Source organism: Harpia harpyja, chromosome 3 (genome assembly GCF_026419915.1).
Source record: "Harpia harpyja isolate bHarHar1 chromosome 3, bHarHar1 primary haplotype, whole genome shotgun sequence".
NCBI classification, from domain to species: domain Eukaryota; kingdom Metazoa; phylum Chordata; class Aves; order Accipitriformes; family Accipitridae; genus Harpia; species Harpia harpyja.
Window position 1 is genome coordinate 74,517,313 of NC_068942.1, and position 19,472 is coordinate 74,536,784.

At 40.6% G+C, this 19,472-nt stretch overlaps 1 protein-coding gene across 4 annotated transcripts in view; it reads right to left on the reverse strand.

Annotated features, from left to right (window-relative positions):
- The window catches only part of BRF1 (BRF1 RNA polymerase III transcription initiation factor subunit), a 178,306-nt gene that overhangs the window by 15,626 nt on the left and 143,208 nt on the right, over positions 1–19,472 (reverse strand). The window lies entirely within an intron of this gene.

Genomic DNA, 19,472 nt, shown 5'->3' on the forward strand with positions numbered 1-19,472 from the left:
GACAATCCAAATAGGTCTAACTATCTCGTAGCACGGTCTTTCAAATGGTAACAGTGCAGAATGCATCTGTTATGGCAGAAAGCACCATTATTAGCAGATAAGGCAAATATAAATAATTTTAAAATCATGCTTGGAACTATAGTAACAGAAATGAGATTTTAAAAGTTAAATGAACACATTATCATCTGAACAGAAAGATTATTCTATTGAAAAGGTCTCAGCAGTAGCACTGCCATTGCTGTTTCTGGTGCAAATATATTTTTCTAGACTCGAGCAAGGAGAATTACAGATATTTGCTTTTGGACAGGTGTTTTGATCAATCTCAACCTCATAAAAACAGCTAATGAGGCAAAAGATGAAAAGAAAAACATCTTAGTAACCTGCAGTCTCTGAGAACAATCCACTGAGACTGTTATACCCAAAGGTGATGCCAGATTTATCGTTAGATCTTCCCCGTTGACATTACAAGGACAAAAATCATGCTAGGCAAAATACTAACTCACCTCTTCCACCACCTCTGACAGCATACACCACTGTGCAAATTAAGTTTCTCTCATTCGATTATGCAGGCAAAACTAATATTTCAAAATTCAAGTAACTATAGATTCATACAAGTAATCCATCAAGGAATAAAGATGGATGACAGATTTTTTTTTTTCCTTGTGTCTGGTCTATTATACATTAAAGAGCAATTTCACTGCCAGCCATCTGGAAATCAATGTATTCCAAGCTTTATTTTATGATTACCAACATTCCCCTTCGTAACTCATTTCTAATTATAAGCAATAAATCATTCCTTCTTGCTTGTAATTTATAACAGCCAATTAAGGCAAACCTCTTATTTAAATAGCAAATCTAGCTTTAAAACATCACATATTTTGAGGTATGCACAGAACATCTAATCAAGCAGCCGAATGGTAGAACGATGATTTAACGTGACTTTTGCAGCCAGTGAGGAGACACTCGTGGAAGAACCCGCTCTCCCCTGTGCCCCATGTACACCAGGACTTTTCAAAACTGAAAGCACAGGTCTCATCTGTCTGATTTAATGCAGAAGAGATTGACATGTAGCGATATGTGAGCCAGGACACAACTCAGAGAAGTCTGGCGTCAAGGCTTCCCTTCACCATATCAGGAAATGAATAAAGAGGCTGTAACAGAAGAAGCAGCTGTAGGTTGGTCTCCTAAGAAGTTCTGGATGTTTTCTAATTTCATTTTAGGAACCAACGGTGAGAGAACGCAGCTCTAAATTTAATACCTAAAAAAACAACTCAAGCAGCTTTTCCCATGCCTGGATTTGCGTTCGAGAAATGGACTGGCCTCCTCCTCCCCAGGCGAAGGACACTGCCATGCACCGCCCAGGCACTCGCCATCCTGGCTACTCTCTGTCGCACGAGGTTTTGCAGGTGTTAGCACATAGCATGGCACTTGGCACGAGCATGGCACTCGCTCGGATCACTCCTCCCCATCCCTCACAGCCAGGAGAGGATCAGGCAGAACAAAGCAGTGAAACAATCTGCAAAGAAAAGGCGTCACCAAATAAATCCAGATTATTCCTTCGGGGAGAAGTCTTTAATGGTGGTTTCCTACGGCAACTTTTAGCAACAGAACAATATCAAAGACATGTAGCGGAGGATGTCAGATGAGACCAAACAGGGTGGGTCCAAAAGCACTGGCAAGGACATGGAGAAGTTTTTACTTATATTGGTTCTTCAGTGTAGGTCTGAATAACAGGCATGCGAGCACAAACACAAGAGAGAGGCTTCTTATAAATAGCTCTGCTGGGATTTGTCCGTTAGAAAAAAACCCTCACTCTTGTCAGAAAAGTATTTGATATAATTTTGGATACAGAATTTATTACATGAGAAACTGATCTCAGGAACGTGGAAGTGGTTCCCACTGAGATTTTATTCGGTCATCACACAGCTCAAGCCTGTTCCAGCTTCACATCGTGTCATCTGGTAAGCGTTTACAGTAGGAATCAAGGGAACTGGATTTGGAAAAAATCCATCACAACTGACCTAAATCTGATCTGACCTGAATAATCAAACTAAATACCAAATTCAAAAATGGCTAGACAGAAGCGAGGAGCGGGAATTCATCAGCTGCAGGAGTTATCTCATGAGTCTCCTTTCCTCAGCTGTACATGAGGGTTATGCACCCCACTTTTTTCTTCCCGAAGAGCAGTGGTGATGGAGGCTATGCGAGTATACCCTTGTACTAAAGGCATCAAAAACCAAACGCATGAGTGCTGCAGGCTCCACTGCGTTCCCTTTCCTTTTCAGACACCATTCGTTCCTGAGAGAGCAGCACTTGGAAGTGGGGAATGGAAGATAGCACGTAAATAAGAAAATCCAAAGAGAACACCTTGGAAGGGCAGCAGCGACCATGTCAGTACCATCCAGCCTTGCCTTTGCCATACAGTTACCCAGAGTCATCCCAGAGAAAGGCCTTGGCCGGCACGGTGCTGCAACAACCACCCGGGTGCGGGTAATGCCGCGTTAGACCCACAGCCACGCCAGTCCACCTTACAACCGTGTGTCATATTCACAACCTGCCTCATCACCGAGCCTTGCCCGTATTGTTGCTTCAGGGTCTAAGGGGGTTATGCTGCCAGCATTGCTTTATTCCTAAGAGACAGAGCTGAAGATGTACAGGTACAGGACCACCTAAGCAAACACGTAGCAAGTCTCCATAGATGGATCATTATTTATGTAGACCTTGTAGTGATGCGTTCAACAAAAAGTTTCACCGCTTTCAAGACTCCTTATCTTCTTTTTATGAGAGATCTAAGTATTATTTATTAGTCTTCTCAAAACACAAAGCTCAAAGACATCTTAACATCTGGTTTTCTCTCTCAGCAGTGAGAACGAAACACTCAGAAGAAAACGCAAAAATTGCTCGCTTGATGTTGGTGAAACTTGAGCAATATTTCTGGCAAAACCTTTGGATAAGGATGCAACAAAAAAGCCTGTACAAAACTGTAAAGGGAGGGAGAAACAGACACCAAAGCCTATAAATTTCATTTTGAAAATGAGGTATCATTCTTACTATGCCCGTGGATGTATATCCTCCCCATACAAAGTTTTAAAAGCTTTATATAAACTATACTTCTAAGCAAGCTTGTAATTAGCTAGGGGCAGGCTTGGCTCTAATTATAACTTGTAGAGACACACATTATGGAAATACTTCGCTAATAACCATAGCAATGCTCTGTTGATGGCTGAAGTCAGGCTGGCATGTGATTGCTGTCTAACCACCTGAGTACTGTCTTGTGTAAACTGGGCTCCCTAATGAAGCCTGTAGGACCGGTCTGTCGGGTCTTCCTCCCAGCTCTGCCTTACAGGGTAATCCAGGCTTCACTGCCATGGATGGAGTGATGCCCTGTGTGCCTGCATCTGGCTTCCCTGCTCCTTACAAGTACGCTGGTCTCACCTGTTGTGGTTTAACCTTGACTTAGTCTAAACATTACTTAGCAACAACTGAAAACATCAGTGTTATCAACATTCTTCTCATACTGAACCCAAAACATAGCACTATACCAGCTAGCAGGAAGACAACTAACTCTATCCCAGCCAAAACCAGGACATCACCTCACCAGGAGATGCTGTACCAAAGGGGCCAGGGAACCTGACAGAGCGAGCTGAAATTGCACCATTTCAGCAACAGGCAAGAACAGACTGCATCCGATGCATGAAAAGGTCAAATGACAGCATACACTGTGAACATGTACACATTAATCTGTACAGTCTTTTTCAAATTAAAATTAAGTTGATCCCACATCCCATCCCAAAAACCCAACAGGATACTCTACTGGAAGAATATCCCTCCAAGTCAAAGTTCCTGTAAAACGGCAAGTTCATACAGCCCTCTCACAACTTTGGATGCAACCTCTACTGACAAAAGAAAGGTCCAGAAAATAAACTGCACCCTTTTATTCCAACCTTAGAAGCTGCCTGCATGGCAATCTCTACTTGGGTATAAGTATGCATGGATAATAAAGTGCAAAAACAGTACAAATCACTGGGAAAATGGCTATTTACCATCAAATACGACATGAGTTTCAAAGATGCATTGCTACTCACTATGGGCGCTTGCTCACACATATTGTTATGTACCAATGAATCACTGAAGCGGGTCGCAGAAGCCCTTCATGTTATAAAAAGCCTATCTCCTTTGCAATGCATTTAGTACAGATAAATAGACGAATGTAAAAATGCAGCCACATTTTCTTATGGAAAGAAAATTCCAAATGGAAATGTTAGGAAGGAAAACAAAATTAACTGCTGTTTTAAAATCTGTGTGCAATATGTGCAACTCCAAGAAAGGAGGACACTACTTCTGATGTGGGGAGCAGACAGCACCATCTTCTCCGATGTCTTGTGTAAGTTCCACATTGCACGTCTCTAATTAAGTTAGGGTTAGCTATTGTAGGGGATCCTACATACAAAGCAGACTTATTTAACAGTGGTTTGCTTTAATACAGCCTAATACTAGTGTTAACAGATACAAATTAACCAATAGAAACCTCATTCAAAGTCACAGCCTCTTGTGCTGGTTTAACTGGATCAATTAGGAAATCTCTCCAGGTGAAGCCTGTGCTGCCTGCAGCCGGCTGCATGGGGCCGGTGAATGGGGCAGCCCTGCTTGGGCCACCAGTCCCTAATTTGGCTCAGTCAAAACAAGCCAGGTCAGCCTAAAGAGACCTTTGCTAATTATTACCCTTTGAAATTTTCGAAAACAGTTAAAGGGCACTTGCAAAAGCAGGTCAGCCAGCAGATCTGAGGGACGGTAAGAAGCGGCTCCGTTCAGCCGGGAAGACGTTTCCCTCACCTTGGCTTACAGCCCACTCAGATGGCTACCGACATCTCCTCTTCACCAAGCTCTCACCTGAAGGTTGACCCCAGTCTTAAACATTCACATGGCCGAAACTGCTGTAACTGGGAATTAGTCACTCCTCATCAAAGCAAAACACAGCAAAACCCACGTGACAAGATCTATTTAAAAATCCTTACTCCGCCTCATTTTTTTTTACCCATCCCTTCCAAGAAATTGTGGCCCGCGGTGCTTAGTTCTTCGGCCATCAAAAATCCAGCTTCTGAGAAAGGTCAGCGTAAAAGCAAGGCAAGCTATTCCTATTGCTGAACAACGGCGTTTTCTCCACTTCGCAGTGGCTACAGAAGATGCATTAAAAAGAAAATTACTGCAGCTACAAGGCTCCATCTGAAAATTGCTCATGCACATCCTCAACTTTGTGTACACGGAAATACAGAACAGCTCTAACGGTTGCGGTTGCCTTTCAGCACTGTGCTGCTCCCTTGGACATATACAGCTACGATGAAATCAGGCCATCTGAGAAGGTGTCACATATATGCTGTGCAAGCTATGTTCCTATCACAATTATTAAGATATGGACTGTGAACAGTAAAAGGAGTTCAATTGACCATGAAATGTGCAAATACTGCAATAAATAGATACTTATACACTGTCTTATTTATATAAAATTCCTCCTTCCCATTATCAGTCATCTTTTGTCACCGCATTCTGTCAAGTTTTTCAGACAATTTTTGACATGCAACAGATTTTAGTACAACTCTAGTGAGAATGAGTAAAACATGAAACAAACACTATCTATCTCAAGCAAATCCCTACTTCTTTCTTTGTACCTAGGAGAGCTTGCACTCGAACCCCGTCGTGAAATAACAATTGTATTTAACAGAGAAGACAGTAAATTCCCACTGTAGTTTAAATCCTTCTAAATACTAACCTATGTTTGAAGGTCAATAAAAACAATGTACTTTCAGGTTAATCTTCTGCCTTTTTTTTTTTATTTTGAACTTTAATTCCTTGCATTAAAAATTCACAGACAATAAACCAATATTCCTACAAGACCTGAGCTACTTAAGTTCTAAGAAGTATTGTGAGACTTGGTATGTACGGACCCTTTCCAGGCTTTGTGTCGCACTCATCCCTCTCCAAAGCAAAGGGGCTCCCTGCCATACACAAAGAGAAGGCTGTTTGGGCTGAAGTCACAACTTCAAAGACCAGTAGCACAAAATTTGCCAACTCACTTGGCCATTCAAGCAAATGTCAACTGAAACAAAAGCACACCGAGGAAAGTTGTTACCAAGTGCTGTGCTGGGAAAATAATGCAAATTTGTATCAATGATCAACTTAGCTTTAACTAAATCTAACCAGCATGTTTGCTTATGTTCTGTTTCATCACCATGCTCATTTTGCTCTCTAAAGGCATTTCTGAAGCATCAGATTAAAAAAAAACCTTCTAATTTAAAAAAACAGTGACACCCTCCCCCTATTTTTTAAGAAACGTTAGTCTTGAGCGCATTAAGTTTAGATTTCCTACATTCTGTACTTGGTCAAAATATGCAGCAAATGCTTAAGAAGTGCTTGGCCCCAGCAAGACAACAGTCTGCACAGACTCACTTGTAATAAATGTCTGCCTTTCAGCTGTTTAATCTCCATACACTGTATTTCCTCTATCAGCACTACAGCATCATTCCAGTTTGCCTTAGTTTTTTTTGTGTCTACAAAGTATCGTGGGAATATCAATATTTGGCAACCTAACACTTGGGTTTTTAGCAGGATACCACAGATCTCTGTGTTACTTTGCTCAGTTGGTTAGTAAAATGTTACAGCAAATAGATGTATAAAGTTTTTTTTTTTTTTAAATGCAATGTAAGTGCCATATTGTAACGTAAACACTTTCACTGTGCATATTTTTATGGAAAAAGCTTTTCACAGTAAACTGTTTTAAAGGAACTGAATCAAATTTAAACACATGCACGATAGACTTACATTTGGAAATTAATTTGGTAGCAATTTATGACCCTTTGACATGAACCTTCACAGTCGTTCTTAGATCAAGAATGTATTAGTTTGGAAGTGTTATGTTTTGCCTGGCCTCAATGGGGAAATTACAGCTAAAGCTCCTTTAAGGTTTTTGTTAACTCTGTGCTTCTGAATATTAATACCTTATTTGAAAATCTTAAAAGACGAGCAAGAAAGCAGCATAAACCTCATAAACAAAATACATGCTTCTGCCATGAGCCCACTTTACACAAAGGTGCTAAAACAACTGCCAACAATGGCGAAAGTTGATCCACCCAGTCAATACTGAACTTATTTATTGCCTCCACCTCTTCCCATCGAATTATGATGTCCATGCAAGTAGTCCAAACATTCAAATTCCCCATCCATCTCACCGGACAAAAGTGAAAAAATACACTTCAGAAATGGCATATGAGGGATGTGGTGTTTTTACCAAATGGCAGCACCACGCAGAGAGCCCTGGAACAGATTGCTCTCATCTCTTGACAAAAGAAATACGTGGAAGACATTGAGCGAGTGCTGTCCCAGCAGTCGCACCCTGGGCTCCTGGCCCATCAGTCCTCCTGGTGGCACAGCAAGTGTGTTTGGCAAAACCACGTTGGAACAGCCCTCCCTCATCTGCCATACACCAATCCCTGAGATACCTCCATGGCACCCATTAACAGCTGACAGTATTTAATGCACATTAGCTCAGACACAAAATTATGCCTACAGGGTGTTACAGCTCCCAGGAAGCTCAGGAGCTTGGCATCACCAAACCCTTCCTCGTAGGCATCACCTAAACAATTTCTCCAAGATGATGTGGGAGATGCCAGGCTGATGCTGACGCCTGACCCACCAAACCCAGCTCTGTCCCCCTCTCATTTTCCAATATTCAAAAAAGGACTCCATTGGACTCTCCCCAGCTTTAGCAACAGCATGACAGACCCAACCAAAGCCGATTGCTCCCAAACGCTGGTATCCACCTTGGCCAGTAAGCAAGTCCAGGTGTGTACCCGCTCGCACGACCAGCATTTTTGCAGGCCAGCTTTTGCTTTCCTTTCACGTACACATTTCAACATCACAGTTCAGATACGATGATGCGCAAGCCCCTCACCATTTTTAAAGGATAACAACATCCTAAGTTGAGTAGGTGTCTTTAGGAACAATAAAAAGTTAAGACTCTACATGTCAAACTGCAACACAAAGTTGGCTTTAGTTCTGACATAAAGAGCGTGCAAGCCTCACATTTATTAAAAACAGATGAAACAAGTCCCAATTCTTTTTGAATAGCAGAACTACTGAGAGACCTGGTGGAGTTTAGCACCGCAGGAGTTTTAGTTGTCTATCACCACACGTTTAAACACTTGAGGACTTCGCAATAAATGCTGAATTGAATTCACCATCAAAAGACAAAATCCATGTTCTATCTGCCAAAACCTTTAGCAGCCTAAACAGAAAATGTCACAATTGATTTTCAGCAACGATACAGAAATAAAAAACAACATTTTAAAGTCTTTAGGGGATAGATAGATAGACAGATAAACAGCATGACAGACAGATGGATTTATTGCTATAGGTAATTTTTTACTCCTCCTAAGCAAAAATCAGGCTTCAAATGGATTGATACAGCTAAACAGATTAAGAAAAAAACCCAGCTAATGAGTAATTTTATTTTTAAATTCTCTGGTCTGTCAGAACCGTCGGCCTAGAGGTATAAAGTGAACAGATTTTTTTTCTAAAGCACTACTGTTTTATTTGCATTAAGGTTAAAGAGCTTCCTCTCTCCTTGACTGGTGTCAGATATAATAAAATAAAAACATTTGAAAGGAGACAAAAACCACCACAGCCTAAGCTATTAAAAGTGCTGTTTTGGAGGTTCTTATACTCCCTCTCCGTTCCTCTGACAAGGTCATAAATTACCTTTGGGCTCATTTCGCACCCACAGAACCGCTGTTAGCGATATGTCTGCAGAGCCCCTCCAAAACCCCAAGCCCCCTTGCACCTTGGCTGGCTCCAGCTCTCGTTGGCCAGGAGATGTATTTTTTGTGGGAGGAGGCAGGACTGGTGTATTTGCAGATTCCCTCTTCTATCTAAATTTAGCAGGGTTTTTAATACTCCTGATTTAAACAGTGCAGTGAAATACAGAGAGAAATGCAAGCCAACGTCCATAAACTCTCAAGGCTGACTGCAAGCATTTACGAAACACACAGTATTGGCAAGCGGCAGTGGCTGCTGGGCTGATAAGCTGTCTGCTGTGCTTACAGACAGGCTCCCACATATAAAAGGACTGAGAAATAAGCAACTTTATAATACTGCTATAAGGGAATTAATGCTAATATTAGAAAAAGAAGTTTGAATAATCAGGCACTGCAAAATGCAGTCCTACTAAGCAGCAAGCTGGACCACTTTCAAAATTACCAAGTAACCTGTTTTCATATAACCTTTTTGACATGACCAACTGACCTGCATCCAGGATCACAGTAAACCAAATTTTAGTTTCCTCTTCTGCTTGCTGCACTAAAAAAAGATGGTCAAAGTAACTGTTCATATTTAAAATGGTAAAACGTCTATGAGAACAGCAACTGAAGATTTGTTTCTTTAGGACTAAACCCACTTTAACAGGGTCAACAGAAGCAATGGTGGAGAGAGGTCAAGACAACTCCCCTTCGCACCAGCACTTCCCCTCCATCACAGGCAGGAGCTGTCAGCTGCTCCCCACCCCAAGGAGTGTGCGACAGCTAAACTCCCGCAGGAGAAACAAACCGTCCCCGGTGATTTACAAACTTCTTTTAAGATGTCTTCAAACCCTTTCGCACTTCTACTTCTGTTATTAGCCGGATAAAAAAAGTCTGAGGGTGCCGACTCCCACGCAGGGAGATGAAACTGGGCCAGCCCGGCGTCCTCCCCTCCTGCCCATTACTGAGCGGGACGTGCGGCACCCTCTGCTTTGACACGGTTGGTTTGATTGCACCTCCAGCTCCAGAGGACCCACAGGAGTGTGTACATGCTTCACCATCACCATTTATCTCTTTCTCCAAGTCTATAAGTGCCTTAAGGAACAAATTCAGACTTAATCTAATCAGATACAAATCCAAAAAGAGACAAGGATTTTCTTATGTCACTTCAGTATTTGGCGCTCAACTTGTATTTTGACTACACTGTCTTCAAACATGGCACTCTACCTTACCGCCACTGAGACTTTCCTTCTGCCGTCCCAATGAAATTAGCCTTTTCCTCAGTTGCAGCCTAGTGTTGCCATGCCATATGCTGCTGTTTCCCTCATCTACGCTCTAAATGCTTGCACGCTTACGTATGCGTAGGCTCCTATCATCACACTACGGATAGCGTTTCAGCATTTCCTCCAGATCATCACTATTTTGTTTCTTGCTGAAATCACCCTCATGACTCCAATTCTCTCATCCACGGAAGCGAATGGTTCTCCAAGACAGGCCTAATGCCTCCCTAATCTGTCACGTGCTGCTTCTCCAATGCGTGGCCCAAATTGGTCCTTTTGTAGAGCCTCATATCTAATTTGCAGTCCACTATCTCTGTATCTCTTTCAGCCTTATGGCTTTTCCAGCTTCTGCTCCCATGTATGTCTGCATTTCAGATTATATTTCTTTGGATGCATTAGCCTGGATTTTTTCCAAGATGCTCTTTTTTATTTCCTCCTCTCAGTTATATTTTTTTCTTAGTGGCACTGATTTGCACGGCCGTTTTCAGTCATCTTTGCTGTATGACTCACTTTATTGTCTCCTGCAGATTTCATTAGCACAGTTCTCCATCTCATTATGAACTAGGGCTGGATTTCACACATTGTTCGAGCTTTCCACAAAATATCTTCTTGCAAGTTAGCACCGTCCTCACTGTTTGCTTGGGCAGACATGGTACTCCTCAGAAGGAAAGATCTTGGGGTAAGAGAATCTGCCTCAATAGACCAAGTTTCCTGAAGTGCTACAAGGAAAATACTAATAGCGTTAGAGAAGCAGGGTATGTTAACACCATTAGCTCCTGGAAGATTTTGGTTTTTCCCATGACCTGTTTTGTTAGGTATTTGAAGGTAACTCCTGCCAGGAACAGATGGTGTTCAAGCAGACAACTGGCAAGGGATCTAGAAGAGTGCACTGAGATGGTGGTGTGCGTAAGTCTGGCCAGTTATCCAAAAACCGGTATGAATACAACAGGAGCTGCCAAAAGGCATTGTTTCTGAAAGAAAACGTAGTAAGTAGGACAAAAAAAACCTGTAGGTGAGGAAATTTAAGAAACTTTCTGATACAAGGATGGTACCTTGTCTATTAGCTCCATTTTTGAAGCATTTGTATCAAATAGTCTACGGATGGTTGGAAGTGAGTAACGCTTTGACACGTGCTTGTATAAAAGAATATGATAATGACCTTTCGCAGATGTGATGGCACAATTAAAATAGTGGACAAGAGAAGCACTTTTTGAGAAACGCTTGAAAACAAACAAATCTTAATCTTCCACAAAATGCCTTCAAGTGGCTGAATAAATTTCCTCCTGATTTTTACTCCAATATTATCTTACTTCAGAGCAAAAAAAAGGTAACATAGGAGACCTTCAAGTCAATTACACTCTACATTATGTATGTGTTTCAGATAATCCCTGCTGTCTAAAAACATTTCATTTTCAGAAATTGCATATTCCCCCAGCATAAACTTTACTAATGACGCAAAATAAAACCAGAAGGGATTCATCTCCTGTTTAATGCTAAATATTACACAAGTAACTACCATCTATGTAATCTTAATGCTGCCTCAACACAATTTCCAAAATCAAATACAAAATTGAGAAGAAATTGTTAGGAGATTACTCTTCAAAAGAACTATTGACAGTAATCTCCTAATAAGACCTGTCACTTTGACCTTCACGCATATTTTTTTAACACCTTCACTTGCTGCAATGTTTGTGTGAGTCTAAGTGCAATGAGGAGCCCATTTAGGAAGAAATCCCTTGTGCATTACGCCTCGACAAGCAACAAGCTTGAAATATCCATGGAACCGTTTAAAATATTTACAGCCACCAAGGTCAAGCTATGGAGATCCTGGACAGAAATCTATCACACTCTGAGAAACTGAAGTATTTCTTTCAAGCCTCCCCCCTTCAAAAAAGTATGTTTAACAAAGACTTAAAAGCATTGTTTTAAGCAAACCCTGCAGATACAGGGAAACTAATATAGAATATGTTTTCTCTGTCCATACCTCACCTCTCTGCAACACACAGATAATGTTAATCTTTACAATGTCCCCTATAAAATCTAGATGTAAAGGGTCCTAACCACAAGATTTCATGCCTTACTTTTGAATTGCTGTATTTCTGGGGAGCAGAGGACGCTGCAGGTGGGAAGCCAGAGGCAGCATTACAATTCCAAGTGCCGAACACTGCAGCAGAAAAGCCCCATAAAGCTGTTTACCAAAGATAGCCCTGATACGCTATTACTCATCAGAGGACGGTAGGGCCAGAGCAGCTGCTGCATTTCAGATCATGATGTAATTCATAGTAATGTTGCAGGAGCTCCACTAAATGTCCTGAGGTTTCATCGCCCATTGTACGCCAGCTCCGTGTTTCTCTCATATCAGTGCATATATCTACCATTTAATGGACATACAGGCAACTCCACATTTTGGAACATCACAATTCATTTAGAATTCATTTTTTGCCTCTTAAGCATCCCTCCTTGGTATGTGATCTTTAAATGATTTTGATTAGGGCATCTTAAGCACAGTCAAATGATTTTGATTATGATATTACGTTTTCATAATCGACCAATTCAGGAAAAGTTCTGGTTTTCTGTAGGTTCCATTTTAAAAAAGGTCGTTTGCTCTGTTCCACTGAAACAGCAACATGTTCCTTCTCATTCTAACCAACAACTGAATGCTATGAAAGAGCTACAAAGCCCACAAAATTATACTTGTATAACCATTAACTAAAAGTTTGCTGCGATCAAGGCAATAATTAAAACCCATTAAAAACAAGTCACAGGCTGACCCAGCATCAGTCTCAACCCTTTCAGGCATTGAGAACTGTCACTAAAAGTGACAACTCTCTGGCTCATCAGCACACTGGCAAAAAAAAAAGGCCCCAAGAAATCTTGTAATTTTTTTAACAAGATCGTAGTCTATCTCACAAGTGAGGTTTTCCACTGCCAGATGGTCGATAGGAATGCTAATGGAAAGAGTTGAAGCTGAAATAAATCTGCCACTTCTAATCAATCACAGACAACTGTGTCATCAATAAGCGACTTGTGTTATGACAAACTCCCTTTGGTTCGCGACAAGCAAAGCTGATAAAAACGCATCACACCGATGTATTAATTGCCAATATTGGGTAACTTTAATGCAAACATTTTTAAGGGTCAAAGAGTATTCTTACCCTAGCAATGGTGTGATTTTGGATTCACCCTGAAAATTGCTCAAAAGAACAACAGTTACTAAATGTTAGAAGATATTTATATAGTTGCTCAGTTGGGAATAAAACAAACCAAAACAAAAAAAACCATCACTAAAAGCTCCAAAAGTCCTATTAAATCAGCTACTGTGTAATAGAAATTCACTCTTTATTTTCAAGTCTTTGTCTACACACACAAGGTGCATTCTCCACTGCACGGAAAATATAATTATAAAAGGATAACTACGCAACATGCTGAAAGTCCATCCCTCTCTCTTTCACTCCACTCCAACCCCTCCAAACGTCTGGAGACCACAAAATCCAACAGAGGTAAAAGTCACAAAAATAACCAAGTTCCTATGCCCTTTGTGAAAATCAGAGGTAGGCAGAGCAGACCCAAAAGAGTTCCCCCACCAAAGGGGAAAGAGTTGACCACGTCCCACGCAGGTATCAGCTGGCCGACAGCTACATGCCTCGCACCAGAAAACCATCTCTGCTTGCAGGAAAGGTTCACAGAGGAGAGCTGGGGCTCTTGTTCCAGGGGAGGCAGGGAATGACCAAGGGAAAAAAAGATGGCAACCAGTAGAAAACTAGACTTCGCTGCTTCCACTGCTCATGGCACAGGCTGCTTTACAACCGTATTTTTAACAGAAGCTTCTAAATTCAGGCTCAGTAAGAATTGTGTCTTTTTGCTTTCACAGACTATCGTCCACCAGTGTTTTGAAATATAATTGCAAAAACAAGACTCTACGATTAGGCTAAGGAAATCTAATATCTTCCCAATTTAGAGGCAATATGGCATTCAGTTGCTTGAAAGAAAAAAGAATAAATGACAAAAGTTACTACAGCACAAGAGCAAACGAGTCATTTCGAATCCACTTACGGAGACACAGGAAATTATAATTAGCCCAAACTTCATAACTTGTCTATCAGTACAGCAATAAATACATTACTAAAGATGCTTCTCCCTCCTCACCAAATTACAAACTTGCAGTATCTAACTTACGAAGACCACAATTCAACACAAAAAACTTTCAAGCTGGTTTTGCAACTCTCACTGGGCAAAATCATGCCAACGCAGACACTCCTTTGCCTTCCCTTCATCACCCAATGGAGAGAGATAACGCCTTTGTAATGCTGAGCATCAGATACAAAGCAGTCACGTTTTGCTTGGGTTTTTGCTTGCTTTTTTCGCTTGTTTTTTTGGCATCCATCCAAGTGTAACTGTGCTGGACAGGATCACTGGAACAGCATGATCACCCTTCAATATAATTTTGAAAGAATATCGAACTGTGTGCGCACACAGAGAACACTGTTGATCCATTTTATGAAATAATGAATGCCAGGATGAGTATCCCAATATCTTTGAAATTTAAACACAGCAATTTTTATTCCAGTAATAATACTCTGAAAGATAATACGTTAGAGTTATTATAGACTGCTGCAGCATCATAGATTAGTCTCATAGTATTGATCTTCAGGAGACCGAATGGCAGATACGTGAATGTTCCCTACAGTTTAATCAGTGAGCACCTTTCAATGTTTCTGAATTATTTTTTCCCCATTTTCCTATTTAATCTTTTTTTGTGCTTTTGAAGTTCTAAGGAAAAGAAAAACACAGCTATTTCTTCCTTTTCATGCAAAACAAAAGGTTCTTTTTTCTAGATTTTGAGAAAGACTGCAGTCAAAACAGTACCTAAGAGCCTAAGTTAGACAGAAAGACAATAAATAACACTGAGATACACTTGATAAGAGCTGAAGAAAAGCAAGATCATTAAACACAAGGGTGATGCCCATCCTAAAAATGTCTCACAAAAGAAAAGAAAGGAAAATATTTGCAGCAATAGTAATAGACAGCATGTTCAGTAACTTATCAGGGAAAGCTGTAGCACAAATTGGCAAAAATTCAGATGTTCTTAAGTAGATTGTTTTACCATTTCTTTCCAAAAGCGTGCACAAAGCCTGAGAACATCCATTCAGTCAATGACCTGCCTCGTTAGAGACCGAGTCTCACAATTCTTTGTGGTGCCTGTATACATACCAAAACACACATTGCTCCACCGTTTGACAGCATGAACCAAAGTCCATCGAGGTCAGCGGGACAAAATCCAGCCCTATGTATATTACAGTACAGAAAATCTTAAGGTGATCCATTAATAGAAGACTTGGGTGATTGAAATCACTTACCCAAAGCATTCCCTATCTCATCTTAATGACATTTTTAAAGCAGTAACTTTTAAATTCCTCTTTAAAAACTCTCTTGAATATTAGTGCTTCTACAGCTCCTGGCTTTGACCCTTTGGTTATGGTGGTAAATTGAGAGTGTTTAAATCATTTCAGATTTACCCTATTAAGTGAATTTAAACTGGAAGCTGGCCAGATATCTCTGGAGCTGTGATGTGGAGCACAGTGCATAGGCGAGAGGAGCTCCGCTGTTGAGTGCTTTAGTAAAAGAGAAGCCTTCCAATAAAAGACTGAAAATCTTGATCAACCTTTAAAATTACTTGAAAGTAGAGCCTAGTACAGGTACCCTCAGCTCCACTATGAATCCCGCAGCGTACGCCCAGCACCCTGCCCAGCACAGGCAACAGCAACACAAACATCAGCTCTTAAAACTGGTCTGTAGAGAGGTAGGGTATTAAAGGTCTTGATTACCGTGCTAGAAAAAGTCTTAGCTATTTCATTTGCTTTAAAATGGGTTTTAAAATGAAATCAGCAGATACTGAAATTGAAAAGAGAGGGAAAGTAATTTAGACAAAAATGCATCTGTTACTGTGGCTGGCCTCTCACAAGTACCCTGCAAAAACCATCTTAAATCTGGGCTTCCCTGAGTTGCAAATCCTATCAGCAAATGCTGAACCATAAACTTGGGTTTTCTAGTGTCTGGTCTTCACCAGAAAGTTTATATAATGCTGTGCTTAATACCTGTGAACTACTGAAGTAGCAACAAAATAATGAATATATACTATACTGCAAGCCCACTCAACGCCTTGGATCTCAGGATTTCCTACTGCTTCATAATTTAAGACCTCCTTATGTTTTAAGGAGTAATTTTAAATTGCAAGCCAAAGCTAAAAGAAAACTACAGCCTACTAATCATCGGATCTTAGAAATGTTCTCTGTCAGTTCTCCTGATGAGATACAAATAAATGCATAAACACTGCATTTTCCTCCAACGGCTATTTAAAGAACTTTTCCTGTGAAACTTGTGTTTATATATACATACACACACACACACACACACACTTATATATATATTAAAAAAAATCCAGAACCTGAAATTACTATGTGCTGAAAGACAAGCTTTCGATGTGATTTAATCACATTCGTGTTTTCTGTAGTTGAACAAAATAGGACTTATTTATCCACTCCTGGACAAACTACAGGAAGCACCTGAAAAATGTTGATTCAGTAAAACCAACAAATCTTCCAAACAAGTTTGGGCAAATGAATCCCGGAGTCGGGTTTCCCATCCATCACGTTAAGAGCTGTGCGTTGTTTTTCCAAGGCAGGGTTGGAGATCGCAAGCCTGACCTACAGCCATGGCTCCATTGTTGGTGCCAGCGGGTGAAGGCTCCGGAGCAGGAGCAGGCTGCTGCCTCCTGATAAATCACTCCTAAACACAATGGGACTGGGGAGACAATAGTGTCTATGGTTCCTTTTGATGTTAAGGGTTTTTCTAATCTCTTCAGGTTAGATTAAGAGAGAGGCAGCCAGGGTCGCGGCAAAGGTCAGCGAGATGAGGTTTATTTTTACAGAAACCTTTCCCTTCCAACCAAGACCTCTCTAGCTAGTCAGTCACTTGCTACCAAGTTATTTTGCGTTATACAGAATTTAGGATTTCTTACGGCTTACACACAACACACTTTACATTGGACTCAGTTCACTGGTTGCAAAAAAACCCCAAACCTCTGTGGCTTTAAATCCTTAATTAGCCCTTTACTTTGTCTTTTCTTCCCTTCATGGCTTCCCCTCCCTCTGTTTTTGTTTTTTTTTTGTAATAGAACAGAATTAAGTACTGTCATTTCATGCTTTTGGAGTTGATGAATCAGAATTTAGGTTTATTTTCATGAAATGTATGACACAGTCTATCGGACCCATACAAGATCAACATATGTAATCCAGTTAAACCAAATTATTTCATCACCCCAATGCTTTGCTGGTGAAAAGGACCAAGAATATCTTAAGAAATAATAGGAAAATGAAAATATGGATGCATGGATAAAAAGTAGTTCTATTCCAACAGGGATTTAAGGAAATTTAAGGTATAGGTACTCTGAACTTTTCCCATGATAAGACTGAAGCTTTTTCAGCAAGCTTCTCTCTTATACTTTTGGAATATATATGTTCTGACTTTAAAAATAAAAATAAGTTATATAAAGTCTGACAGTAAGGTCCAATAATTTTTTTTATATTCCAGATTGCCCAAAGGGCAAAATCACATTTGGACTGGACCAGGCTGTAAGCAAAGCAAGCTCTTATTTCACCAAAGCGTTTAGAAGATATTTGAAGAGGTGTGGCAGAGGCAGTATCACGAATGAACACATCAGCAAAAGGTATTTTTTTTGCACTGCCACAACACTGAGAGCCATTAATGATCCTGATCTCCTAGACACTGTCCAGAGGAGGAGAAGGAGCAGGAGGAAGAGTAGGAGGAGAGACCCCAGAGGGTACAGCCTGACTTAGGAATACCTAAAGAAAGCCCACAGTAGGCATCCATCAGCAATATGAGCACTCCGAGCTGCTCTCCTACCCACCTTGTTCCACAAACAACCTACACAAAGGAGTTCACCTTTCTTCTACTCTGTTCCCAGCATTTTTTTCTGTATTATTTCAAAAGGTATGAATAAAGTGCAAACATGTTTAATATGTGCTATATTTGCATATCAAATTTTTAAGCCAATATTGTTTGCACACAGTTCATTTGGCAGGAAAAAGAACAAGTGTCTAAACCAGCTTCAATTAAGTAGCACCTTTAGGCACAGAATTAACCCTTAAATCGACTTACTAAAGCCCAAACTGGAAGGGCCCGTCTCTGCCTCCAGGAGCCGGGCAGCAGGCAATGCTGCCTTGTAATAACCAGTCATGTGTTTTAAAGCACCCTGATTTCTGTCTTGCTTCTCCTCACCTCATCATTTGATTCACTGTTGACTTTAATCTCCATTATTATTTCATCAGATGACTGATTGATTCAACTACAGCTTTAATCTGACGATTGTCTCGGTCAACTTCAGCAGCCGTAGTTTTAGTTAGGACTCCAAACTATTTTGTTTCTTTATTGGTGCAGGATAAAATTCATGCAGAAGTGTGCAAAGCCTTTTTTCTATTAAAAATACCATGTCACCACTCTAGACAGGCAAAGATAACCTTACAAAATAAATATGCCAGCCACTTCATTCCGCTTCCAGTTTTGTATGCGTGTCCTTCATACTTCAGACCTCAAAACACTCAGATTAAATATGTTGATAATTTCTTAAAAGAACACTATGCTGTAAAGTAGCATATATTTCTTTCACATAAATACCACATCTAAAACCGTTTCTGAATAAAGAGACAACAGACTATTAAATACATGCCCAACACTTCTATTCTGTATGGGGCCTGAGAGAGCTCTCAATGTCCAAGCATCTTCTAGTGCTCCAATTCAGCAAGGTTGCACTCAACTCTGAGTATCAATACAGATTTCAAATCTACCACGCCATGTCACGCTGGGGGCTATATTAGCCTCGTTGTATCCTTTCCCTGCCAGCTATCACAGTCCTGCTTGAACGGAAAGGTTTCCAATCACCTACAGTTTTTGATGGCTGCTGAGAAGGGGTCTGTATGAGAGAAGAGAAGGAGATGGGCTGATCTAGAGCGGGTGGGGAAGTTTCCTTGGTTTCTGCATATCCTAAACATAGCAATGGATTTGTTCAATCTATCGTTGTGTTGCATTGGAGGAAGGGGAAAACGCTGGGCAGAAATTTCTGACTAACAGTAAATTGGAAATTCAACAACAGAAGAAAAAGTTAAATTTGCTACACATATCTTCCAAGACCACATTTAGAAGTTATCTCAGTACGTTTCATCCTATATTTAGTTAACAACTGCAGCAAGGTAAAACTGAAATCAGTCAGCACACCAGAAGCATCACTGGGTAATGGAACAGCACTTGCATAAATGACTAAGTTATAGCACACCGGCCAATTTAAAACTAATTATGTAGATGCTCTTAAATATTATGTGAACAAACAGTA